General features: G+C 44.8%; 1 protein-coding gene and 1 long non-coding RNA gene across 7 annotated transcripts in view; both read left to right on the top strand.

The window, feature by feature from the left end:
• lrmda (leucine rich melanocyte differentiation associated) overlaps nucleotides 1–27,245 on the top strand; it is an 860,999-nt gene that overhangs the window by 305,058 nt on the left and 528,696 nt on the right. The window lies entirely within an intron of this gene.
• Nucleotides 2,244–7,685, top strand: LOC138737540 (uncharacterized). The gene is made up of 3 exons (XR_011341007.1): nucleotides 2,244–2,330; nucleotides 6,684–6,747; nucleotides 7,549–7,685. It is a non-coding gene; the product is annotated as an uncharacterized lncRNA (long non-coding RNA).

Here is a 27,245-nt window from a genome sequence, read left to right as displayed (position 1 = left end):
TGAAATCCAATGTTTAGAAGAGCACAGTCATGCACTTTGGTCCAAGAAATAGACGGACAGACTATTATTTAGATGGGGAGAAAATTCAAAATTTGGAGGTACAAAGGGACTTGGAAGTCCTCATGCATGATACTCTAAAGGTTGACTTCCAGGTTGAGTGAGGAAAACAAATGCAATGTTGGCATTCATTTCGAAAGGAATAGCATATAACGGCTGGGATATAATGATGAGACTCCATCAAGTGTTGGTGTGACCTCACTTGGAGTACTGTGTACAGTTTTGGGTGTCTTATTTGAGAAAGGATCTGCTAGCATTGAACACTTCAGAGAAGATTTACTAGAATATCGGGAATGAAAGGGTTAGCATCTGGGCAAAGTTTGTCAACTCTTGGATTTTACTTGCTGGAGTAGAGAAGAATGAGGGGGTACCTTCAAGACATTTCAAATGCTGAAAGGCCTGGTCAAATGCCTGACACCACTGCTAGCCGAGGTGGTGAATGTGGGCTCGATTTTAACATTTAAGAAGAATTTGGGAAGGTAAATGGATGGGAGAGGTACGGAGGGCTATGGATTGGATGCAGGTCAGTGGGATGAGGGAAAATCACAGACTAGAAGGGCTGAAGGGGTCTGTTCTGGACTGTCGTCATCTATGGTTCTATGTGACAAAGTTGTTTCCCATGGTAGAGGAGTCTAGGACAAAATTTCAGGATAAAACAGAAATGCGGAGAAAATTCTTCAGCCAGAGGCTTGTGAGTCTGTGAAATTTGTTGCCACAGGCGGCAGTGGAAACGAGGTCATTGGGTGCATTTAAGGCTGAGATTGACAGGTATTTGATTGGTCAGAGCATCAAGTTTTACAGGGAGAAAGCCAGAGAGTGGGGCTGAGTGATAAGGATCAACTCATGATTCAATGGCAGGGCAGACCTGACGGGCCGATTGGCCTACTTCTGCTCTTATACCTTGTGATTAGATAAATGGGAAAAGCCCTCGTTTACCATCTGCCACAAGGATTATGCCACCCATGGATAATGTGATCAAGTGGTGACCCGTTTCGCTTCCTTTAAGGAAAATTTACACTTCTTTTGATTGTAAGCACTGAAAAGGAAAGGGGTGGTTGTCTTAATTTGACTTCAGTGCAGGCCAAGCAAAGAAAATAGTGGGCAATAAACATTGAATCTACTTCACGGTTTCCATAAATGAAACAAGAGTCACTGTATTAGATGAAAGCAGCTTTGATAACCTTAAATTCAAAGGCAAAGGAGATTGCGCCGTTTCTCTCTGCCCTCCCCAACCAGAGCCCTAAATCAGGGTCAAAGTTCAGATTTATTGTCAGAGTACAGGCATGACAACACATACAACCCTGAGATTCTTTTTCCGATCGGCCAACCAGAATTTTCACGTGGAACCGGAAGCAACGTGTTTCACTGTTATTCGATCTATTTTATGAATACTTTTGTCGCCCTGAGATGAGAGTTTAAATTAGAAAGAGGTTACTTCAATGTCTGCAATTTAACTTATTTCTCTTTGGATTCAACAACATGTAAATTGGGCAGAAGCTGAAAATTAATTGAGTCAAATTTTTTTTTTAAAGTGTTTGAATTATACTAATTCTGGAGGATGAGAAACAATTTCCAATTTCCCTTGATTCCCTCATTAGTCTGTCTGTGGCAGTGTAGTGCAGATTGAGGAGGGTCAAGTGACCTCTCTGGCTGGAGCCTCGTCAGAAGTCCCCTCACCTGCCAATCAAGGATTAGATCAGCCCACCTGTGAGGCTCCTGATTGATCCTTGCAGCTGACGTGTGAACTGAACTCCAGGTGCTAATCAGTGGTCAGATGAGGCTGACGTGAGGTTGCTCCTCGCAAGTCACATGGGCAGGCCCTGCATTGAAAAAGCAGCACATGGAGTCGCTCTTTCTCTCTCATTGTTTGCTGCTGCCTTCAAACCATCTCTGAAGTCTAGGCTACAAGCCACAGGCAGCATGGAGGGCGAAGGGCCAGTCCTGGATCCTGAGCCGTGGTTGATGCTGGAAACCAGGTTCATTTGATGTTCTTGTCATTTGTAATTCATTTATTTGTTATGAGCTATTCTGTGCCAGTGGGTGGTTGGTACTGTATACGTTTAACCCTTGCTTCTTGGAATACCGTGCTTGTGTGCCGTGTACGTTAGTCTGTGAATCCCCCTGTGTAAATAAAGGCAACTATTTGTCCTTGATTCCCATCCAACCTCTTTTGAACACAATAGGTAGAAATGTTCTGCTGATCTGTGAATTCTACTGGATGCTTCAACCATACAGATGGCTGCAATGGATCCAAGTCTCTTCTGTTTCTTCAGGTGTGTCCCTGTTTATTTTTTTTTGTGGGTGCTTTCGAGGCCTGTAATTGTTCAACCACTCACAAGGTGAACCTCCGGAATTTGCCACCACCAGCAACAGTGGAGACTGGGTGATTGGGTATGTTTTAGGCAAAGATTGATTGCTATCAGAATCGTCAGGGAATCAAAGGTTATGGGGAGGAAACAAGGCAATGAGGCTGAGTGGGAGAATGGATCCAGCTCATGATTGGTGGGGCTGACTCGATAAGCGGAATTGGCCGCCTTCTGCTCTTGAGTCCTATGGTCTTAAAAGGGGTCACCCTGCCAATTCCATGCTGCAGATTTGCCTGGAAGCTTGCTTATGTTGTGGGTTCAACCTACAGCTTGTCAAGGTGGGAGTGTTGGTGTTGCAATAAATCCCTGACCCAGTAGGAGCCTCGGTTATCGCTAAGCTTGGCGGAGACGCATGCCGCCTATACAAAATCCTTCCTGTCTCTCAGCAGCAGAAGTGAACTTGCATGGGTGACCTCTCCTCACCCTAGATCCCCAGCACGGAGTCTCAGATTACGCCTGGAGAGCTCAATGAACAGGCCACGTTATTTCCTTCCCGAACCCAACATCAGACACCTGAAGCAAAAGCACGACTCTGAACTCTGTAACAGGTGGAGCTCAAAAATGTAACAGTTCCTCAAATAGGTGGGGGAGAGGGGGGGCCTCAGCTGATGACCTGCTCAAAATGGAGCAGAAGCATTTGGGATGTTAATGAATCAGAACAAAGAACATTACATCACAATCCAGGCCCTTCAGCCCATGATGTTGTGCCAACCAACCCAAAAAAATGAAACCCTTCCTATCTCTATTTTTCTCTCATCCATGTGCCTGTCTTAGAGTTCTTTAAGTGCACCTGTTGTTCCAGCCTCCACCACCACCCCTCTGCAAGGCATTCTAGGCACCCACAACTCTCTGTGTAAAAGACCTACCCTTTGTGTCACCCCAGGACTGTGCAAGCATTGTGAAAATAGCAGAGGGATGATGCCCCTTCTCATCAACATTATTGTGCACTGTTCTGGACACCCAGCAAGAGGAAAGATAATATCAAGATGGAATTGGTGCAGAGAAGAGTCGCATGAATGTTACCAGGTCTTGTGGGCTTCCATTATAAAGAGGGGGTGGCATGGTTAGTATGATGTTGTTACAGCACCAGTGATCAGGACTGGGGTTCGTATCCCGTGGTGTCTATGAGGAGTTTGTACATTCTCCCTGAGTCTGTGTGGGTTTCCTCCGGGTGCTCAAGTTTCCACCCATCCTTCAAAACATACAGGGGTTGTAGGTCAATTGGAACAGGCTCATGGGCCGGAAGGGTCTGCTACTGTGCTGTATGTATATTTTTAAAAAAAAAACAATTTGAAAAGAGGTAGATTGGCTGGCACTTTTCTCCCTGGAGATTAGGAAGCTGAGGGATGATCTTACTGGGGTTTACAAACATTCATCAAGATAAATCATCCCGTCTTTTTCCCAGGGGAGGGGAATCAAAAACAGGATGTACAGATTTCAGGTGAGGGGAAAGGGGCCTGAGAGGTTACATTTTTCACAGGGAAGTTGGTGCTACATTGAATTATTTCAGATTTATTGTCAGAGTACACAGATGATGTCACAGATTTATTTTCTTGCAGGTGAGGTAGAATTACCACTTATTGGTAGTGCAAAAAAAATGTACTCAACGTTCACATGTAAACAAATAAAGACATGTAAGCAAACTGACTATAAGAAAGATCTTCCTGAGGATGTGATTGGGGGGTGGGGGCGGGGTTGGGGGGTGGGGGAGATAACTGTAATATTCAAGAGTCAGAATCGGAATTAGAATTTTTTGTCATGAGTATGTCACAAAAGTCTTTTTTTTTCACCAGCGTTATTGTGCATTTTAGGTGCAAAAATTGCTATAAATTACATTTTAAAAATATAAACAAATTCATGCAAAAGAATAGAATAAGTCAGGTAATGCCTGTGGTTCGTTGTCCATTCAGAAATCTGATGGTGAAGGGGAAGAAGCTGTGTTTGCCTTCAGACTTCTGTACCTCCTCGATGGTGGCACTGCAAAGTGGGCATGGCCTGTGAGATGAGGGTCCTTGAGGGTAGAAGCTACTTTCTGAGACACCACCTCTTGTGGATGTTCTCAGTAGATGGCACTGGCTGAATTTTTCTATCTTGTGCATTACCAGAGTCAGAAGGCTCTCCACAGTTCACCTGTAGAAATTTGCAGCAGTCTTTGGTGACAACCAAATCTCCTCACACCCCTAACGTTGTATAACTTCTGATGAGCCTTCTTCATGATTGTATCGATATGAGGCCCCCAGGTTTGATATTGAGATGTTGACACCCAGGAATTTGAAGTTGCTAACCCCTCAATGAAAACTGGTTTTGTTCTCCTCTTCCTGAAGTCCAGTTCCTTCGTTTTGCTAACGTTGAATGCAGGGAGGATGCTGTCAGATGACTCAAGGAGCTAATCTACCTCACTTCTGTTTACTTCCTTTTTGTTGTCTGTAATTGTGTCATTGGCAAATGAGTAGATGGCATTTGAATTGTGTCTATCCACACAGTCATGCAGGTAGATAGAGTAGAGGTGTGGGTGAAGCATGCATACTTGAGGTGTGCCTTTGTTAATTTGCAGTGAGGAGGAGAGGAAAGATTAAGAGGGATTTGGGATGAACTTGGCCAGTGTGGATACGTTGGGTAAAAGGGCCTTTTCTGTGCTGTTGAACTCTGTGACTATAATAGCCCACGCCTCTTGTCCCATCCATGGCAGAGCTTGGAAGGGGAATGGGTTTCACACATTGGTCTTCATCAGCTTAGAACCCACAGAACTGGAGTGGAGGGAAATTATGTTTAATAAGAAGAGATATAAATATACCTTTTAATTTAGTTTCAGCTGCATGGTTAAAGAAGGAGACACAATGATGTCAGTGTTTAGTGTTAACAATGCTATATTAGACCCTTAGCTTAGCAAAGTGATAACATTGGGAATATTTGTGTCGGAGGTTACATTGTAATATAATTATAATGTGGCACCTCTACTTCCTCAGGAGTTTGGTATGACAATAGAAACCCTGGAAAATTTCTACAGATGTTTGGTAGAAAGTGTGCTGACAGACTGAATCACGGTCTGGTATGGGGTCACCAATACTCCTGAGTGTAAAGCCCTCCAGAAGCTAGTGGACACAGCCCAGGATATCACAGGCAAAACCCTTCCCACTATTGAGGACATCTACGGGGAACGCTGCTGTCGGAGGGCAGCAGTAATCATCAAGGAGCCGCACCACCCAGCACACAGTCTGTTCTCACTGCTGCCATCAGGAAAGAGGTCTAGGTGCCACAAGACTCGCACCACCAAGTTCAGGGACAGCTGCTCCCCCTCCACAGATAGGCTCCTTAATGACAAACTCAATCAGGGTTTACTTGTGCACTTTATTGATTTTTTTAAAAATTCTCTCTGTATTGCACAGTCAGCTTGTTTGCATTTGTTATCTGTTTGTATGTGTACATTGTGTATAGATTTTTTGCACTACCAATAAATGGCAGTTCTGAATCTCAGGGTTGCATGTAATGTCATGTTTGTATTTTGGCAATACATCTGAAATCTGTAAAGGCTTTAAACAGACTGTAAATGGTGCCCACAGTGGTTTTATTTAAAAATACTGCAACCATGGGATCTGCACCCAAGATGACACCGCTTATGATTAGCAGCAGAAATGAGCAGTTACTTCCAGGGAAGCAGAGGACTGGCGCAGGGTACCAGAAAACGAGGCAATGACACCCGCTCTCCCCCCCACCACCACCACCACTGTTTGAAAAGGAGAAGCTGAGGAGATGACCCATGGGCCGATGACTACAGGGACGGACCACTGAAGGGGTTCTGTTGCTGAAGAACACACAGGACGAGCAACCATACGGGCCGTGGGCTGCTGGCGACTGCAGTTGAGAGATTTGCTGGCTTAATCCTGGCTGAAGGGGGTACCAGGTATCGGAACTGGGATGCGAGACGGCGCTATAGGGTTCCTGGTCGGGTCGAAGGTTTGGATCTGCAGCTCAGGCTGCTGATGGTCTGGACTGGACTCTGCGGCTGCGGGAGTACTGAACGCGAATCCTCGGTGACTCGGTGGTGGGGGTGGACTCCCTTTTGCTTCTCTTTCTCTGACTTAAAGAGGCGCTTCGGGCAGTTTCTGCCGATGGCGAATCCCCATCTACATTATGGCGAACAGAAACAAATTTTGTTTAATATTGCACTGTCTTTATTACATGACAATAAATTGAATCTTGAATACCATACATAGGAATCAACGTAATTTTAAGTCACCAACAATATTTGCTTTGTTTTAGATGAGAGACGATGCCAGATAGTCCAAAAGAATTATGAGGAAGTTTGAGAACAAACTGCAGACAGGTTTGCATTTTTTCCAGGTTAATTCACTCAATGAAAAGCTGCTGTGTGATGTGTCATATATCAAAGGCAGGGCATCAGTAATCTTTGCTCAAGGGCATGGATAACAGACAGATAGACATGTGAATGAGATGGAAAAAAGCAACTCATCCTTTTCTGCTAACACCATGAAGGAGATAAAGGAAGATTTATGACTCATCTTGGACCACATACCAGCAACCACAACATTTTTCACATGCTCCAAAAATTGAAGCTGGAAAGCAATGTGCTGTCACTTTGTCTATCAGGAGCTTTCGGAGGAAATTGGTTCCTGTGGGCTTCACTCTTCACTTCAGCCTTTACTTTCAGAACAGTTTTGTTAAATGCGAGTCATTAATGATTATGATCTCTGTTGAATGTGATCGATTGGTTGGAAATGCACCTTGTAAATATTACAATTATTGAGATGTGAAACAAGGTGCCGTAAAAATATAAATGTGATTTGGACGATCTCCTGAACCTGCTGATTTTGGTGTTTTTACTACAATCATAACGTCTGCAGACTTTCGTGTTTCACGTATCTCGTAAACAGCTGTGTGTGTTTTTGGTTTTTATGCACGACGCAGAGATAAATTTTACATCTTGTACTTTGCAGTTTTGCTCAAACATAAACTTTGATTTTCGTTCCATAAAGACACATGCTTGATCATTTATATTCAGGTTGCACGCAATAATTCTGATATCCTTGTGATGAGTGTCAATGTGGCCAGCAAACAGTTTGTCCTGAGAAATAAATTTAATTTGTTGCTCATTTGATTTCTTTAGGATGGTTCTTTGAACCAGTGATGCAGCGCAGGGAAATAGGACCGAACACCATTGCTTTATGCTGTCATTCAACTGGGCCTAATCTTTATTGATGTAGCCAGGATTAAGTGGAGTGCAATTGTGAAATTAGATCTTCAGCCACCTCAACAATATGAATCATTCATGTGTGTTGTTGGAAATTGAGGTGGAGATTTTGTATTTTTTTAATGTTTAAATAAGTCCTGTTCTCAGCAAATGACATAATTATCTTGCATCTATCTTTATTTGTTGATTATTCTTGGATAAAGCTAGAATTAAAAAAAAACGACAGATCTGGAGAAAGTGTAGAAGTGGAAAATGTACTTTGTTTCTCTTAATTGTACTCTGGGTATACAAAATTATCTGATTGTACTCAAACTTTTCAGTGTGTCAGTTTTGTATGGGGTCTCGCTGAACCTCCACTGACTTGGATATTTAAATAACGGACACTGAATGCAGATCTTTCTTTGCCGCGCTATTAAAAAAATAACGTCGGGTCAATGAAGAGAGTGCAAAACCAGATTTACAAGGGTGGTAGAAGAACTGAAAGATTACAGGTCCCAGAAAATATTAAATGCTGGAACATTTTTCTTCGAAAGAAGACTTCGAGGAGACCAAATAGAGGCCTTTAAAAATTATGAATGGTTTGGACAGAATATCTGTGGAGCAAATGGTCCCATTGTTGAGAAAATCCAAAACCAGGAAGTCATAAATATAAGGCACTTACTAATAAATCCAGTTGGGAATTAAGAAGAAATTTCTCTGCTTACCATGTGGAATCAAAAATTACAGAAGTGATTGGAAAAAATAGCTTTGATTTCGGAATGGAATGAGATGATAGTACGAGAGAAAAGGGAATACAAAGCTATTCAGAGACTGGCAATGTAATAAGAGGAGCAAAATGAGATTATGGAGTGTAAAGGGCTAAACAGATTTTCCCTGAACCACTTAGTAAGCCTGCATGAGAAGCAATGAGCAGCTGGAGTGACTCAGCAGGCCAGGCAGCATCCATGGAGAGAAATGAACAATCAACCTTTTAGTTCAAGGAAGTCTACAGCTGCTGCGATTGTAGTTCAAGAGAATCCGAATGCATTGGCGTGATCATGTGCCAGCTGAATTGGTGAATGGAGGGCCAATCTTGATATTGACAGGTGCATGTTTGGGAGGGAGTATGGAGGGAAGCTGACCAGTTGCAGGACAGTGGAACGAGGCAGAATAATAGTTCAGCACACAGTAGAAGGGCCGGAGGGTTTGTTTCTGTGCTATAGTAGTTCTAGAGATGGATTGGTTCTCAGCTCTCCCAAGGTTTCCTACTCTGGCACACTTCTTTTCAGAACAGTGTTTATAACGTACCTCTGCCAGTTAATGGTGGTGATCAACATTTAAAAATTGACTGGCACATCCTCATACCAAGAGGCCACACCTTGGTTTTCCATCATTTTCATTTTATTGTACTCATAATAGGTTAAGTTTATAATCATCTGATTGTACAAGTACAACCTGACAAAACAGCGATCTTTGATCCTAGATGCAGACATACATACCAACACTACGTGCACACTACATATATACAAATACAAAAATAAATAAATATTGTTACATAAATAGTAGGGTCTCAGAGAGTTTGTCTGAGCATTCTCATTCTCTGTGGGAAGAAGCTGTTCCTCAGCTCGCCTGTTCTAATACACTCTGGTACTTCCCCAATGGGAGCAGCTGAGAGATGCCATGTGCGGGATGGAAGGGGTCCTCAACGATCTCATAAGGTGGTCTTGTGATCTGTTCTGGTCTTGATCCCTTGCCACATGCACCTCGTGTCACCAGTGCTACACACCTGGCAACGCATCTTCTGTGCGTACCCACGTTTTTCATTCCGGATTGCATGGGAGAGGTTGGCCTCGGCTTACCTTTGTGTCATCTTGGCTCCTGTCCTGAAGGCAGCATTGTGAGTACTGAGAAATGCCCGGACTTCTGCATCCAACCAATGGTTTTTTGTTCGCTCTGGTTGTGAAGCATTTGATCTTGGTGACATCCTCAATGTACTTTCTGATGTTGCCAGTCACTCAGCTTGTGGACTCCTCTGTTTATGTGACCATTGTAGGGACTTGAAACAGCTCTTGGGGTGTGGTCTCACAAAGTCCTGCAGTGCAGCTGTGCACCCTTCCCCCTCACCCCCCCCCCCCCCCCCCCCACCAATATGTGGTAATATGAGTGGTAGTTCGTTTCTTTGGAGCATCAGGCTTATTATGAGCATCTTGTTCGAGTTGGATAGAGCGCAGAATTTCTAACCTTTTGAAATACCTTCAATGTTTGGGATGGTCCAGTACAGAATTCTGCTATTATTGGCCAACATGCGGCCATTCATATTTAAGCTCTAATCTCATCTCCTATGTAAAAGAAGCAATTCTACAGTTGGCACTTAGCCTGCCAGGAGCTAGGGGAGACCCGAGCCTCCTGAGAAAACCCATGCAGATGTGGAGTACAGGCAAACCCCACACAGGCAGCAAGGAATGACAGCATTGAGCCTGAGATGCTGTGCCAACTTGCTGCCCTGTCAAAGGGCATTTACTGAATTAAATTTGCAACTAGAATAGTTGGTGTTTTTTTTTAAAAAAAATCAGATATGCTATAATATAATGAATATCAAATATTAAGTTTCAAAAGACATGGGGCCCATTTATGGGCTATTGCAATAATCTCAAGAGTTAGTTTTGTTCTGGAACTTTGGCATGGTCTCATCCCTCTCATGGGGGGGGGGGGTGGGGGTGGTGGCACTTAATTCATACATGTCACCTTTCAACCTTGCTTAGAGGAAAGGGTTTTGAATTTTTTTTCTCTTTTTTTTGTTGTTACATTTATTGACATGATTGTGGTCTGGAATTCCTATCGTGAGAATTATTTGTAATTTTTTTAATAATCTTGTAGCACATCATATAATTATGCTGTTTAATTGACTATTTTGTAAAATATAAATAAAAATATTTTAAAAAGAATAGTTGGTATTATGCACAGATAGTAGGTGGTGAAGTTGGAAAATTCAAAGTTCGTGCCATTGGATTTAAGGCCGTCCAGGAGGAATTATGTGTTATTGCTGAAGTTTACCCCTGACAGTTGATGAGGCCGAGGACAGTCATGTTGGGTGGGAATGATTCAGAGAATTGAAATGGATGGTTTCTGGGAGTTTTCCCTTGGACTGGCAGACAGAGCACACGTCTAGAAAAGTTGTTATCCAATCTCACTGTCTGTTTGCCAACTATGTTATAATAGGCTCAGTGCATTATGGTACTTAACCTTCCTCTACTTCTATCAATGACTCATTTAATTAAAAAGGGTTCATTCGGGGGGGGGGGACCAAGGTTTCAAAATTCAGGTATCCATCCATTTAATTTGTTGTAATTTATTGGATAATGCTGTTTGTTTTTTTTCTTTCATCCCTTCTCAAGGGTCATGATTTCCATGTTGAACAATAGTTTTGTACTGGAGATTTGGTTGTTATTGTTGTAAATCATGAATAACGTGTGACTGAGATCAAGGTCAGTCCCTTCCAGCATTTTGAATGGTTTTTGTAGATCAAGAGAGGAACGTGTCAAAACTTTATTCATGATTTGGAATGGAGTCTGCAAGTTCAATTGGTTTGCTCACCTTAACTGTGATTTCAAGTTTATTGTCACCTGATTGTCCAAGTACAACCCAATGCAATAGCATTCTCTGTTCCTCGGTGCAAAACATGCAGACACACAATCAGGCAGAACACACATACAGAGAAACAACACACATGCAGGATAAGTATTCAAACATACAAATGAATAATATTGTTTCATGAATATGAGTGTACAGATGGTTCATGTGAGCAGTTCCTTTAGTTGTTCAGCATTCTCGATGCACGTGGGGACAAGTTATTCCTGAGCCTGGTGTAAGAGCTCCTCAATGACTTTGTGCACCCTTTTCAGACCACTATGCTGGTAGATCCCATTGATGGAGGGGGTGGGGGGGGGGGGGGAAGGTAGACTCCAGTGATCCTCTATGCCACCCTTAAGGATTGACCTCTGATCCATTTCTATGCAGCGACCATAGCTCACTGTGATGCAGCCAGCCGGATGTCCTCGACAGAACTCCTGCAGAAGGTTGACATTGTAGTGGCCAGTAGCCTTGCCCACTTCAGTCTTTTCAGGAAATACAGTCACTGTTGAGTGTCCATAATAGGCTACAAGTTAAGTGAACTTCAAGGAAGGGAGAAATGATGTCCGCTTCTATGAAAGAGCAGGATGCTGTGATTGGTTCCGCTGGTGTTAAATGTAGGTAGTTTATAATGGTACAGTGCACAGATGCATCAAAATGGAGTGACTTGTCGATCCCTGAAGCATTTTGATTTGAGTTTTGATAATAGTCACTTGGAAACCAGCAGTGGCACATCTAAGGTATGGCAGGCATGGCACTTGTCCTGGGTGCCACTTGAAGGGGGGGTGCCCACTGAGCATTTTCTATTAAAGCCAGACAAGCCCTCCTTGGATAGTGAAAGAATAATTTTCTCCAGCTGGGCTGTCAGTGGTCTCCTTCATTGCCCCAGGTCCCCAGTGGTACCCGCACACCCCCCATGACTAGAAGTGGAACTTGGAAGGAGGCATGATTAGCAAAGACGGAGGCCCGATTCGCCTAGATTGAGTCTGATTTTTGCCACTACCAACAACTCAAAACAGAGTCAAAATCCTAGTGAACAATTCCAGTGCACAATATTCCCTTTATATTCCTGTTCTTTTTTCTGCAGGTGTGCTGAACTTGACGAATCATACACGTATCTGTGTTCCAATGATGTAATTATTTAAGAAGCCATCTTTCATTACAAAGGAACAGAAGACGAGGGGAAAAGTCAGTTTATAATCTTTCTATTTTCATTTTCACAAAGTACTGGCTTTGAAGATAGTGTAAAGGAGGTTCACCAGGTTGTTTCCAGAGATGAGGGAGTCGGCCTCTCTGGAGACTGTCCTCACTGGAATTTAGAAGAATGAGAGGGGTTTTTATGGAAACATATAAAATTATGAAATGCTTCGACGAGATAGAGGTAAGTTGGCCCCCATTGGTGGGGGAGACGAAAACTAGAGGATGTAGCCTCAAGATTCTGGGTAGTGGATTGAGGACTGAGATGAGGAGGAACTTCTTTTCCCATAGGGTGGTGATTCTAAGGAATTCACTGCCCATTGACGCAGTTGGAGCTTCCTCAGTAAATATATTTAAGACAAGATTGGAATAATTTTTATATAGTTGGGGAATTAAAGGATGTGGGGAAAAGGGTAGATACTGTAGGTGGCGATGAGCCGATCGTCAGATCAGTCATGATCTCATTGAATGACGGAGCAGGCTCAATGGGCAAGATGGCCAACTCCTGCTCCTATTTCTTACAGTCTGAAGTACAAACAAACCCTGAGTGAGTGTTAAGTAAAGCAGTAAACAAAGATTTGGGTGAGCTAATTGGTGATGTGCAGATGCTGAAGTGACTTTGGACACGCTTAAAAAATGCAAGGTTCACAGGTAACTCAGAAAACATCACACTTTCCAGGGTAGATTTCGAGAACACCCTTTGTATCAAGAATGACTGATCTTTACCATCCAATCCTGACATTCTTGTTCCTTGTTCTGCAGCCCTTGGGTAAAACAGCCTCCTGCACCTGTTCAAATCTTTATATGAATTGTTTAAAACTCAAACAGTTAATTTTAGGGAACATTATATTGAAGCATTGTTCTACAAGGTAATTCACATTCTAATTACATTGATTTTCTTAAATGAATGGAAATGCAATAATAGTTCTTTGTAGTTAATCTGGATGCAACTTCATATAAAAGATGAAAGCATTGGCCTCATTAACTGATGCAGGATCTTTCATATCAGAGCTGTGATTATGTGAATAGTTAACTTTTATTAGCTGGATAATAATCTCTGAGCAGGTTGAGAGGTGGGAATTTGGTGTGGGTGGTCGAGAAGCAGTGGTGTGGAGTGGAATTGATCAAAATGAAGGTTATAAAATACTCCAAAATTGTACTGCAGATGAAAAGTTACATTGGAAATTGCTCATTGGTTTATAAATCTTTATTCACATTTGTAAATCTTCCTGGTATTGCTATTTTTAGCATTTTCCTTCTTTTTAACCTGGGTGATTGAGCCAACTACTATCCTATTATCTCCCTCCAGTTCAATCTCTGTTCTGGTCTTCTCATCCAAAGGCTCATATGTGTTACTTCAACATTGTTTTCTCCTCATATTTGCCTGAGATTCATTTCACCTCCAGACCATTACCATGTGGCATTTGTTCCAAATATTGACATCTTAATTAACTTGCACATTAGTTTCTAAATTCTGTCGCAAATACTCTCTTTTAAAAAATATTATATGGTCTTCGGGCCATAATCTACACTGTCTGTGACCTCAAATCCTATTGCTGCTTCTTTGTTTAAGATTTGTATTAACACCAAAAGGACCATGTGCTTTTGTTCTCATGGAAAGGCCACTGTTCAGCAGCAATCATCCACCCCACCCAGCACACACTCTGTTCCTGTTGCTACCATCAGGAAAGAGGTCTAGGTGCCACAAGACTCACACCACCAGGTTCAGGAACAGCCGCTACCCCTCCACCATCAGACTCCTCAACAACAAACCCAATCAAGGACTCATTGAAGGATTCTTACTTCTGCACTTTATTGATTTATTTTTCTCTCTGTCTTGCATAGTCAGTTTGTTTACATTTCTTTCTTTGTTTACACGTGTAAGTTGAGTACAGTTTTTTTTGCACTACCAATAAGTGGTAATTCTGCTACATCTGCAGGAAAAGGAATCTCAGGGTTGTATGTGATGTCGTGTATGTAGGCTAACAATAAATTTTAAATCTGAAATCACGCTCTGTTGCATGCTTAATGCAGAATAAAAAAATATATTTATCAATATTTTTAAAAATTAATATGTGATAGCAAAATCTAATTACTATATTTTAAGAGCAGCACGGTTGGAGTAGCAATTAACACAATACTATTATATAGCGCCAGTGATCAGGATGGAGTTCGAATCCGGCACTGTCTGTAAGGAGTTTGTACGTTCTCCCTGTGAGTGGACTTTTCCCAGGGCCTCCAGTTTCCTCCCACCATTCAAGACCTACCAGGGGTTATAGGTTAATTGGATGTAGTTGGGCATCACGGACATGGCATACTGTGCTATATGTCTAAATTTTAAAATTTAGATTAAAGTTATCAGGGTAACTTTCAGTCAGATGCAATATTGTGGGTCCATTTTACAGTGTTGTCAACAAGAAGGATGCGGCACAATGTGTTCTGGGATTTCTCTGTCCGTGGCATTGAGGGAGAATACTTTCATGTGCAAAAAGGTCAGTTTTCTTGAATTTCCATGGCAACATTCCTTAAAATTAACCGTGAGGCTGGGATATGTTTGGGTGTAGAGTTTGAAGCAATGAGCTTTTGTAATGAGCTTATAATTATTGAAAGGAAGAATTGGCAGTGGGTGCGATTCATTCAGATGGGGAGGGTTTCTGGCTTGGTCTGGTAGTACTTGTTTCCTTGCCCTACACTTGCTATACCTGCTGTTGATGTCAAGCTGCTTGCCAACAGTGACATCTGCTCAATGTAAGCATCATGAATTTGAATGTCAATATCTTTGCCTTGGAAGTAACAGAGAAGTATTTGTCACCTACTGGCAATCATTCTTCAAATAAAAGGTTATCCAGACAGGCCCTTTAATCAACAAGCGGCTCTTTTCTGTCAGCAATACCTTTTAAATATTAGTGACGAACACTTGCCTCTGGTGCACAGCATGACGAGCGGGGTGATTGATCTCTGAAAATCATTTTCTGATACTCTAGTACTACACATTAGATCACCAGAAAGTCATCATGTTATCACGTTGGTAAGGTGAATGTGAAATCAGCTTTGTGTGTTTTGCTCACTTACTGATAGTGGAGCGAGGACCATCTTGTGATATTTACTGACATTCAGGTATTTTAAGAGCTCAACAAATTAGAGTTTAACAGTGCAAACACAAATGTTGTTTAGCTGCATTTTCAACTTTATTTTACTATTAAAATGCTTAACACACCTGAAACATGTTAATGGTTAACTGATTGGTACGGGGATTGATATGGGGATACCAATAGCCCTGAGCTGAAACCCCTGAAAGAGGTAGTACACATCACAGGCAAAACCCTCCCCATCATCGAGAACATCTACGAGCAACGCTGCCGTTGGAGAGCAGCAGCAGTCATCAAGGACCAACCCCACCCAACACACTCTGTTCTCGCTGCTGCCATTAGGAAAGAGGTATCAGTGCCACAAGACTCATACCACCAGGTTCAGGAACAGCTGCTCCCCCTCCACTATCAGACCCCTCAACAACAAACTCAATCAGGGACTCATTTAAGGTCTCTTACTTGTGCACTTTATTGATTTTTTTCTCTTTATTGCAGTCAGTTTGTTTATATTTTTTGATTTGTTTACATATCTACACCTTCTTGAGTATAGTTTTTTGCACGACTAATAAGAGGTAGTTCTGCCTCGCCCACAGGGAACAAAATCTTGGGGTTTTGTGTGATGTCATGTGCATAGATCTGAACTTTGAACTTTGATTTATACCAAATCCTATGAATCAAGAGGTAAAGTGAGCGCAGGGAAACTGCAATTTCATAAAGAAAGGAATTCCCTTGAATTATTGACATCATTGGATCTGTTATGTGGTGATATGATGTGGTAGCTGGCCAAATGTTCTGACATCTGGGCTTTCCCTTTGGATGCTCTGCTCCTTAGGATGGGTCATTAGTGCTGAATTCAGCATGAACACCTGCCATATTTTCAGTTGTGTGGCCATCTTTGTCACCTCCCACAATGGTCTTAAAAAAAAAAATAAGGCAAGGTAAGGTGTAAGTTTGGTTGTTGCAAAATGAGCGCCCCTCGTTACATCCATGGTGACCCAACCCATCTGAATCATGATAGGGGAAGAAAAAGATTTGTTTGAATATTATGTTCCAGTGCTGTACCATATTCCACATTGACAGTCTGCATAAATTTTCCCAATCTTTGGGGTTCTTTTATGAATTATTTTTAGAGCCTCCTAATAGGTATCTTCATCAGGTTCTTGCAATTAATGGGTTTCTTTTTATTTTTACCTGTAGTTTTTTTCCTCTATTGCCATGCAACTTAGCAATGGTTTGGGGTTCAGATCAGTTCAATATATTGTTTTGCTCTTTTCTTTTTTCAATTTACCTATGAATAATACTGTTGCAGAAGAAAAATATGTTTTTCTCTGACGTATTGTAGTGCTCTATGACGGTTGCATTCGTTTTGTGCATCATTCCTTTTTTGTATGTTTGCACTATGATATAAAATTCAATAAAAATATTGAAAAGGTAAAGAAAGTCTGCAGATGCTGTGATTGTCATCAAAACACAGAAATACTGGAGAAACTCAGCAGGTCTCGCAGCGTTCATAGGAGGTAAAGATGTATTACCAACGTTTCAGTCCTGAGCCCTTCCTCAACCTCCTATGGACACTCCAAGACTGGCTGAGTTCCTCCAGCATTTCTGTGTCAAGGAAAGGTGCTGACTGTCTGCTTTATGAGAGGCATAGAGATGGGGGAACAGCCAGCACCTTTTTCCCAGGGTGAGAGTCGGACACACCAGAGGACATCGGCACAAGATAAGGGGAGGAAAGTTTGGGGCAAGTTTTTTTTACACAGAGTAGTGTGCCTGAAATGCCTTGCCAGGGATGATGTCAGAGGCTGATGCAATCAAGACACAGATGCACGAAAAATAGAGGGTTATGGGTGTGAGGTAGAGAAGGTTTAGAGGGTTGAGTAGGTTTAAATAGGTTGGCACACATCGTGGGCTGAAGTGCCTGCACTGTGCTGTATTGTTATATTACAGCACAATGTAGGCCATTTAGCCCACAATGTTGTGTCCACCTATATATTCGTATCAAAAAAAAATGAAACCCTCCCAACCCTGTAACCCACTACATGTATATCCCACTTTACAAATATTTGATTTGCGTAAATTTACTTTTACGAGGAAACCTATGTTCACTTTTACCAAAGGATTTTCGCTTTTACGAAAACATCTGGCGAAAGCAGCCAGTCATTATACAGTCTGTGCATGCATCCCGAGCAGCTTCTTCCTCTCTCTCTCTCTTTTGTATATCCCAGTCTCCTGTACCTCCCACCTCCCCAACCTCTGAAGACTCAGCCTAACTACACTATACATACATTATTTCTCCATTATAGGCTGTATTTATTTCATATTCCTGCTTTTAATAAATGTTAGAGTGTAGCAAAATATTCTACACTGAGCTACTGTAGACGTCGGTGTACATCTTGTGAAATCGCTGTGCACGTTGACGAGTTGATATATACATTGGGAAGTCGATGTACTCACTGTGGAGTCTAGTGCAAGATTGACACCTCCAGGCTTGCATGCTCGGCTTATATACATTACTGCTTCTGTCACATGGTCAGGAAATGATGTCATCTGTGATGTCATCAGCTCAGATAAATACCTGTGTTGAATGCAGGTCAATTTCTCGCATTTTACACAGCACGTCCGCCATTTAGGGAGCTAGTTTGCTTGCTGGTGAGTGGGATGCCACAAGAGTTATTTAAAGTTTGATGTGTTCTTTTGTATTTTTTGGGTCTGGGAACACTCAAAAAAATTTTCCCATAGAAATCAATCATAATCCCTTCTTCGCTTGATACTGTTTTGGCTTAGGAAATATTCCGTAATAACACTCTAGTTTCGTGAAGTGGGGTAGTTTTCTTTCATTCATGTGCCTGTCTAAGAGTTTTTTCAATGCCCCCAATGTTTCAGCCTCCACCACCACCCATGGTAAGGCATTCCAGGCCCCCCCACAATTCTGGATAAAAATAAATCTCGATATCTCCCCTAAACTTTCCTCCCTTCCCTGGGAAAAAGGTTCTGGTTCTTTATAATGTTTTATGTTCACTTTAAATCAACTCTTTGTAGTTTCAATCTCTCCTACCCTGGAGAAAAGGCGACCATTCCCTGATCTATATCCTAATGAGTTTATATCTGTCAGCCTCCACTCCAGGAAAAGAAAACCCCTGCCATTCTATTTTCGCCTTATAACTCAAGCCCTCCAGTCCCAGTGAGATCCTCAGGTTGCATGCATCCACTAGTAAAAATCAAAAATCTGCAGACCCCATGGCTGAAGTAAAAACACAATGCTGGAGAAATACAGCAGGTCAGTGTCCTTTATATCATTCAGGTGCTTTGCTGTTTGGCGTGGGCGATCAAGTCTCTCCATCCGTCATGATCTCTGACCCTCCAAATTGTAGTTGTTGCCTCCCCTGTTCTCCCTCAGTGAAGGCTCCATCTTTGAGCTGTCTCCTTAGTTAGTGATTATACAGGGGAAGAATACTGACGTGATTTCCCGTTGCCTTCTTCAGTTGCAGTGCCCAAATTGGACGGGTAACCTGGCCATTGATCAGCAGATTCATCTGCCCAGCATTTTTAGTTTTACACCCATCAATTCCAATTTGTCAAATCTGCTTGTAAGAACTATCCATCCTCTGCAATCCATGGCTTCACACGACCATGACTGGGAGGCTAAACAGGTACTACACTTTTCCAAAGGGTATGCTGTAGGGTATCGGACAGAAGGAGCTGAGCAATTGCACAGCACTGACACCAATGTAGCAAAGGTAAAAATACATAATCGTCGTTTTGGGCTTGAGCCCTCCATGTACCCACTAAGTTGATTCTTGACATTTTACCATTGCTGTTGTTTGAGTGTTGACTACCTTCAAATAAAGATCTGCTCAGCTGTTGACTTGCTAGATAGCAATGCAAAGGAGTGTCTGAAACCACGTTATCATTTGCAGGTTGCAGATTTTTCAGTTTCTTACAAATAGAAGGACTCTTAGCATCTATCATCTCACAAATCAATGAAGTTTTCAGCTATGAAATGAACAAAATGATAGCTTTCAAATAAATGGGGGAAAAGAAACATGAAGATCCTCCCCAGGGATCTTCATGTTTCCCATCTATACAAGTTTAATCTCATCTTAACAAGCACATTGGGTCACCCTACATTGTTACTGGGTGGAGGGGGTTCTATGCCTTTGTACATGAAGACAGAAGTGTTTGTTTAGTTTCTCTGCCATTTCTTTGTTTTCCCCATATAATTTTCTAGGGTTGTCCAATTGCTTCTCATCTGCCTTTGTGTTGACCTCTTCTTGATCGTGCTTCTATGAAGTGCCTTGGGATGCTTTAAGTTGCTTTTTAAGTTAAATTCTCTGTGCACTGAGTTCAATCCAGAATGAATGAGAACAAGAAGGCACAACTTCAGGATTGAAGGGCATCACTTAGAGCAGAGATGCAAAGGAATCTGTGGCAATTGTTACCACAGGTGATTGTGGAGTTCAGGACATTGGATGTATTTAAGGCAGAGATTGACAGGTTCTTAATTAGCCAAAGCATCAAATATTATGGGGAGAAGCCCAGGCAGTGAGGCTGAGTGGGAAAATGGATCAGCTCATGATTAATTAGCGGGGCAGACTCAATAGGCTGAATAAGCTCCAACTAAATTAGGGACTTGTTTAAGGACTCTTACTTTTGTACTTTATTGTTATTTTTTCCCTTTGTATTACACAGTCAGTTTGTTTGCATTTCTTTATTTGGTTGGGCACTGAGGAGTGTGGTAGAACAGAGGGATCTGAGAATACAAGTACATAATTCCCTGAAAGTGGTGTCATAGGTGGATAGAGTTGTAAAAAGAGCTTTTAGCATATTGGCCTTCATAAATCAAAGTATTGAGTACAGGAGTTGGGATGTTATGGTAAAGTTGTAGAAGACCTGAGTGAGGCCACATTTAGAGTATTGTGTGCAGTTTTGGGCACCAAACTACAGGAAAGATATCAATAAGATAGAAAGAGTGCAGAGAAGATTTACTAGGATGTTGCCTGGATTTCAGGAAATAAGTTACAGGCAGCACAGTTGGTGTAACAGTTAGCACAATGCCTTTACCGCGCCAGCGATTGGGACTAGACCTGGGTTCAAATCCCACGCTGTCTTTAAAGAGTTTGTACATTCTCTCTGTGTGGGTTTTCTCCAAGGGCTTCAGTTTCCTCCCACCTTTCAAAAACGTACCAGGGCATAAGTTAATGGGTTGTAAATTGGGCAGCATGGGCTTGTAGGGTAAAATTGGCCTGTAACAGTGCTATATGTCTAATTTTTAATTAAAGGTTAAATAGGTTTGGACTTTGTTACCTGGAATGCAGAAGAATGAGGGGAGATTTGATAGAGGTATTTAAAATTATGATGGGGATGGACAGAGTAAATTTACATTGGATTTTCCCACTGAGGGTAGGTGAGATACAAACCAGAGGACATGGGTTAAGGGTGAAAGGCAGAAAGATTAGGGGCAATGTGAGGGGGGAATCTTCTTCACACAGTGTGAAGAACATGGTTTAGCAAAGACTAGAAGGGCCGAAGAGGCCTGTTTCTATGCTGAAATATTCTATGATTTACATTGTGTACTTTTTTTTTGCAATACCGATAAGTGGTAATTCTGCCTCGCCCACAGGAAAAGAATCTCAGGGTTGTATGTGATGCGCTCTGACAATAAATCTGAATCGCCTATTTCTGCTCCTATGTCTTCGACTCTTGTGCCTTATGATCATTGTTCTCAACTTTGGTTGGATTGCGATGTGAATCCAGTTCCTGATGCATTGAACTGTTTGAAGGGGCACGGGCACGAGAGGGCGAGTTGCACATTGTCTATAATAGTGAAGCAGGCTATTGTACTGCGATGATAAAACCAGTTCTTGTCTTTCATTCCCTGCTTTGACTTGCACCTGCTAGAACTTGCTCTGACTGTCAGGTCAGAGATATACAGGCCTGAGCTGTGTGGTTTTGCCACTTGTCATGTCCCAGCGATGTTGTACATCTTGTTTCGGAGATATTTTGCTGTAATGTTCTTTGACCTTTTCCGTTCAGCGAGCCAGTTGAATAGTTGCACAGTGAGGAAAATTGAGCTGTTTTATTCCTCCCCAAGGATCTTCATGTTTCTTTTCCCCCATTTATTTGAAAGCTATCATTTTCTTGATTTCATAGCTGAAAACTTCATTGATTTGTGGGATGATAGATGCTAAGAGTCCTTCTATTGACACGTCTATTGACAGTTTTCAGTAAATTCTGTGTCTAATTATCACTCTCTGCTAAATGATACACCTTATAGACTTGAGAGCTGAAGTCGATATCTTTCAGTGTATTGTTGCAACAGCAGACTCTATTGAATATTGTGTCAAACTGATGTGATTTATGTGATCAGAAAAAATAGTTCTGTCTGTGTGCTGCATAATTAAACAAAGTGCAGAGTGACTGGTGACAAAATAAGGTCTGCCACAGCCATCAGTAAATGAGAAAGGATTTCAAGAGTAAACGATCCAGACATTGAAGAATCTCTTTTGGCATTTTATGTTTTTCAATTTTCAGGGTTCGATTTCTTCTATTTCCCCCTCACCCAGGCTGAAGAATTGAAAGGGTTTTTCTGTCCTTTCTGTGTTTCACTCTGCTTGCCAGACGCGTATAGATGTGCACCGAGAGCACAATTGGATGGCGTTGCTGCTGTCAGCAGTTTGTGAGACCTCTATTTTTCAGTAACATCTTATCCCTTGGAACCTGCTGTTTAACTCGTGCCTATAAAGCCAAAACAATTTCTTTCTCTCCCTTGGGCTCTGTTAAAAGATGCAAACCTTTGCTAATGGTGTCATGTAACATTTTAGTGCAATGCCAAACTAAAAGCTTGTGCTTTCTGGAGAATTCCATACTGTCATGTTTCAGTAAAAATATCTTCACCCGTGCCTGCATCACACCAAAATCAAATGTGCCTTCCATAAATTGGAGAATGTACTAACTCATTAGGATGAGAAAATGATACTCAGTGGCTTTTGTCCTGGTGATTCATTACCAAGAATAAATTCACAAATGCTCTTCAGACCACCGCTGCTGCCAAAGGGTTACAACAGTGAAAAGAATATTTCAATGGTGACTGAGAATTCTGGTGTAAAAGACATTCATAACTCAATTGTTCCTTCATTGCATTTGAATTATCGGTCTTTCACATTTATGAAAGAACTGCCATAACTCTCACTCACCGGGAAGATATCCAATCTGTCGTATTTATTTATTCACAACTTTAGCAGAAAATAATGTAGCTGTCGTCATAATGTAAACAAACTACCAGTGTTATAGTAAGCCACAAGCTAACAGCTAACATATGGAGTATTTGTTTGCTGCGGAGTCTTGCATGTGAAAGAATGTGGTATTTTGTTTTCCCTTCTGGGATTGTCAAATCTTGGAAGATTTCTGAAAGAATCAAATCTAAAAGTACAGCAGATCAAACCATATTTGTTACTTAAATGCCTCGGGGTTGGCGCATTGCAAGTTGCTGGTTGCAGTCATTCACCCACTGCATATAAATAAGCGATTGTACAATATGAGTGATGCTGTTGGAGCACCTTAGTATTCCAAAGGAACAGTTTATAGCAGACTCTCCCAAACAGGGGTTCCGCGGCAAGGCACAGGGGTTCTGTGGAAGAAATGAGTCGTAACAACTAAAACTTGTAATAACTGTTTTTATTTAAATTATTTTTTTGCCTGTGTCTTTAAATCGCTGTGTTTCTGCGGCAGTTGCTTGACGCTAACGAAACAAGATGGCGTCTTAAGACTCTGTTTTCAACCAATGAGACTCGGATTTTTCTTGGCGCCACCTTTTAAAATTTAAACTGAAAGATATTCTACATGTGCTGTATTATGAACCACGGATTGTTGGCTTAAAAAAGAACATAGGAGACAGGATAAATCATCTGAAGCGAGTGCCACCATTTTTTCACGAAGATTCTTACACGATGCCTTGATCTGAAAAATCAAGTGTAAAGGAACAGATGTAGCAGGTCCTCCAGTGTTACTCATCTACATTGGGCCATGTGTATGAGAAGGATGTTGAGGAAGATGTGTTTCTTTGTGAGACTTTGCAAGGGCACACAACTGGGGAAATTTTTAACAGCACAAATAACTATATGATGAAGAATGCCGTTCCGTGGAAGAAGTATTTGCACAGATCGTGCCTGAGTGAAGAATATCCATCCTTGGTAAAATCTGTAGGGTGTTGCCTGTTACCATTTTCCACGACTTACATGTGTGAGGCTGGATTTTTGTATCCTGCAGCAATGAAAACAAAATGCAGAAGCTGATTTTAATGCCGCTCCTAACATAAGGATACAGCAATCTAATAGTGTGCCCAACATTCAGAGGATCTGTGAGGACAAGAAACAATTCCATTCGTCCCATTAGATGTAAATTAGAGGCAATAAATGATTTCATCGAGGGGAATGGTAAGTTTATTAACTTTCTTATGATGCTTGTGTATATACCAGATCTTCAATTGATGATTGGGGTTCCGCGATTTCCAAGTACTCTCCAAAAGGGTTCCACAATCTAAAAAATTGGGAAGTCCTGACTTATGGTATTGTTCAATATTGTTTCCTGCAATAGACAATTTCCCAAATCATCTCTAAAAGAATGTCATGTGGATATTTATCCCGGTTTTCCTGTTAGAGATTATTGTTAAGCGTCAAGACGATGATACATTTGGTAGTTTTGATAAAGCAGTAAATGGATTAATAATGTTATGCATTCGACCAAAATAAAATGGCATGGGACAAATGGGGAAAGCGATTATATTTATATTTAAAAAAAAAGTACATCATTAAAAAAAAATCACCAAACATAATGTCAAGATAGAATTAAGGTGAATGAGTGGAAGGCAGCTGTCTGTCGGAGGGAGGGGAAGGCAGCTGTCTGTCGGAGGGAGGGGAAGGCAGCTGTCCGTCGGAGGGAGGGGAAGGCAGCTGTCCGTCGGAGGGAGGGGAAGGCAGCTGTCCGTCGGAGGGAGGGGAAGGCAGCTGTCCGTCGGAGGGAGGGGAAGGCAGCTGTCCGTCGGAGGGAGGGGAAGGCAGCTGTCCGTCGGAGGGAGGGGAAGGCAGCTGTCCGTCGGAGGGAGGGGAAGGCAGCTGTCCGTCGGAGGGAGGGGAAGGCAGCTGTCCGTCGGAGGGAGGGGAAGGCAGCTGTCCGTCGGAGGGAGGGGAAGGCAGCTGTCCGTCGGAGGGAGGGGAAGGCAGCTGTCCGTCGGAGGGAGGGGAAGGCAGCTGTCCGTCGGAGGGAGGGGAAGGCAGCTGTCCGTCGGAGGGAGGGGAAGGCAGCTGTCCGTCGGAGGGAGGGGAAGGCAGCTGTCCGTCGGAGGGAGGGGAAGGCAGCTGTCCGTCGGAGGGAGGGGAAGGCAGCTGTCCGTCGGAGGGAGGGGAAGGCAGCTGTCCGTCGGAGGGAGGGGAAGGCAGCTGTCCGTCGGAGGGAGGGGAAGGCAGCTGTCCGTCGGAGGGAGGGGAAGGCAGCTGTCCGTCGGAGGGAGGGGAAGGCAGCTGTCTGTCGGAGGGAGGGGAAGGCAGCTGTCTGTCGGAGGGAGGGGAAGGCAGCTGTCTGTCGGAGGGAGGGGCCGTCGGCGGGAGGGGCCGTCGGCGGGAGGGGCCGTCGGCGGGAGGGGCCGTCGGCGGGAGGGGCCGTCGGCGGGAGGGCCCGTCGGCGGGAGGGGCCGTCGGCGGGAGGGCCCGTCGGCGGGAGGGCCCGTCGGCGGGAGGGCCCGTCGGCGGGAGGGCCCGTCGGCGGGAGGGCCCGTCGGCGGGAGGGCCCGTCGGCGGGAGGGCCCGTCGGCGGGAGGGCCCGTCGGCGGGAGGGCCCGTCGGCGGGAGGGCCCGTCGGCGGGAGGGCCCGTCGGCGGGAGGGCCCGTCGGCGGGAGGGCCCGTCGGCGGGAGGGCCCGTCGGCGGGAGGGCCCGTCGGCGGGAGGGCCCGTCGGCGGGAGGGCCCGTCGGCGGGAGGGCCCGTCGGCGGGAGGGCCCGTCGGCGGGAGGGCCCGTCGGCGGGAGGGCCCGTCGGCGGGAGGGCCCGTCGGCGGGAGGGCCCGTCGGCGGGAGGGCCCGTCGGCGGGAGGGCCCGTCGGCGGGAGGGCCCGTCGGCGGGAGGGCCCGTCGGCGGGAGGGCCCGTCGGCGGGAGGGCCCGTCGGCGGGAGGGCCCGTCGGCGGGAGGGCCCGTCGGCGGGAGGGCCCGTCGGCGGGAGGGCCCGTCGGCGGGAGGGCCCGTCGGCGGGAGGGCCCGTCGGCGGGAGGGCCCGTCGGCGGGAGGGCCCGTCGGCGGGAGGGCCCGTCGGCGGGAGGGCCCGTCGGCGGGAGGGCCCGTCGGCGGGAGGGCCCGTCGGCGGGAGGGCCCGTCGGCGGGAGGGCCCGTCGGCGGGAGGGCCCGTCGGCGGGAGGGCCCGTCGGCGGGAGGGCCCGTCGGCGGGAGGGCCCGTCGGCGGGAGGGCCCGTCGGCGGGAGGGCCCGTCGGCGGGAGGGCCCGTCGGCGGGAGGGCCCGTCGGCGGGAGGGCCCGTCGGCGGGAGGGCCCGTCGGCGGGAGGGCCCGTCGGCGGGAGGGCCCGTCGGCGGGAGGGCCCGTCGGCGGGAGGGCCCGTCGGCGGGAGGGCCCGTCGGCGGGAGGGCCCGTCGGCGGGAGGGCCCGTCGGCGGGAGGGCCCGTCGGCGGGAGGGCCCGTCGGCGGGAGGGCCCGTCGGCGGGAGGGCCCGTCGGCGGGAGGGCCCGTCGGCGGGAGGGCCCGTCGGCGGGAGGGCCCGTCGGCGGGAGGGCCCGTCGGCGGGAGGGCCCGTCGGCGGGAGGGCCCGTCGGCGGGAGGGCCCGTCGGCGGGAGGGCCCGTCGGCGGGAGGGCCCGTCGGCGGGAGGGCCCGTCGGCGGGAGGGCCCGTCGGCGGGAGGGCCCGTCGGCGGGAGGGCCCGTCGGCGGGAGGGCCCGTCGGCGGGAGGGCCCGTCGGCGGGAGGGCCCGTCGGCGGGAGGGCCCGTCGGCGGGAGGGCCCGTCGGCGGGAGGGCCCGTCGGCGGGAGGGCCCGTCGGCGGGAGGGCCCGTCGGCGGGAGGGCCCGTCGGCGGGAGGGCCCGTCGGCGGGAGGGCCCGTCGGCGGGAGGGCCCGTCGGCGGGAGGGCCCGTCGGCGGGAGGGGAGGTGTTGAAGCCAACCACTCATTTCTTTGCTCACTAAACTTGGTATTTTCAGGGGATCAATTGATTCATTCGTGTTTGAAGCCACTGTTGAGTGTTCTAACTGCACGCTCTCGTCCATGAATGATACATTAATTAAAACTTTGTGCAATGTGAAGGTAGAAAACAGGATCCTGTTGGTCACGCACAAACTAGCTGCTCGCTATTGAATGAGTTTATTTGTTTTGGGATATTTTGGCTATTTTCTGAGTTTACCATCCCATTACACATTTCAATTGATAATGGGTAAGGTGGAATTTTAATGGTTACCACTGACTACCCTGTTTTCAGAAAGCAAAAAAAACAGCATTTAAATGTAAATGATGTTGCATTGTTTTCTGCTTTCTGAGGGAATCCTGTTTCAGTTGCTTGAGTGAGCTTTAGTGAGAATCAAAAGCTAAACAAAACTGCTTCAATTTAAACAAAATACTGGATATTTTCAGTGGAGCGAATTAAATGCATCTTATATTTCTGCTTTGACGGTCTTGTATTAACTGAATGTAGCCAGCAATGTATTCATGTCTAAAACTTTAAACAAAA

The sequence above is a fragment of the Narcine bancroftii genome, chromosome 6 (assembly GCF_036971445.1).
Source record: "Narcine bancroftii isolate sNarBan1 chromosome 6, sNarBan1.hap1, whole genome shotgun sequence".
Lineage (NCBI taxonomy): Eukaryota > Metazoa > Chordata > Chondrichthyes > Torpediniformes > Narcinidae > Narcine > Narcine bancroftii.
Note: the sequence above shows the minus strand (reverse complement) of the source record. Positions and strands in the feature narration are given on the sequence as shown.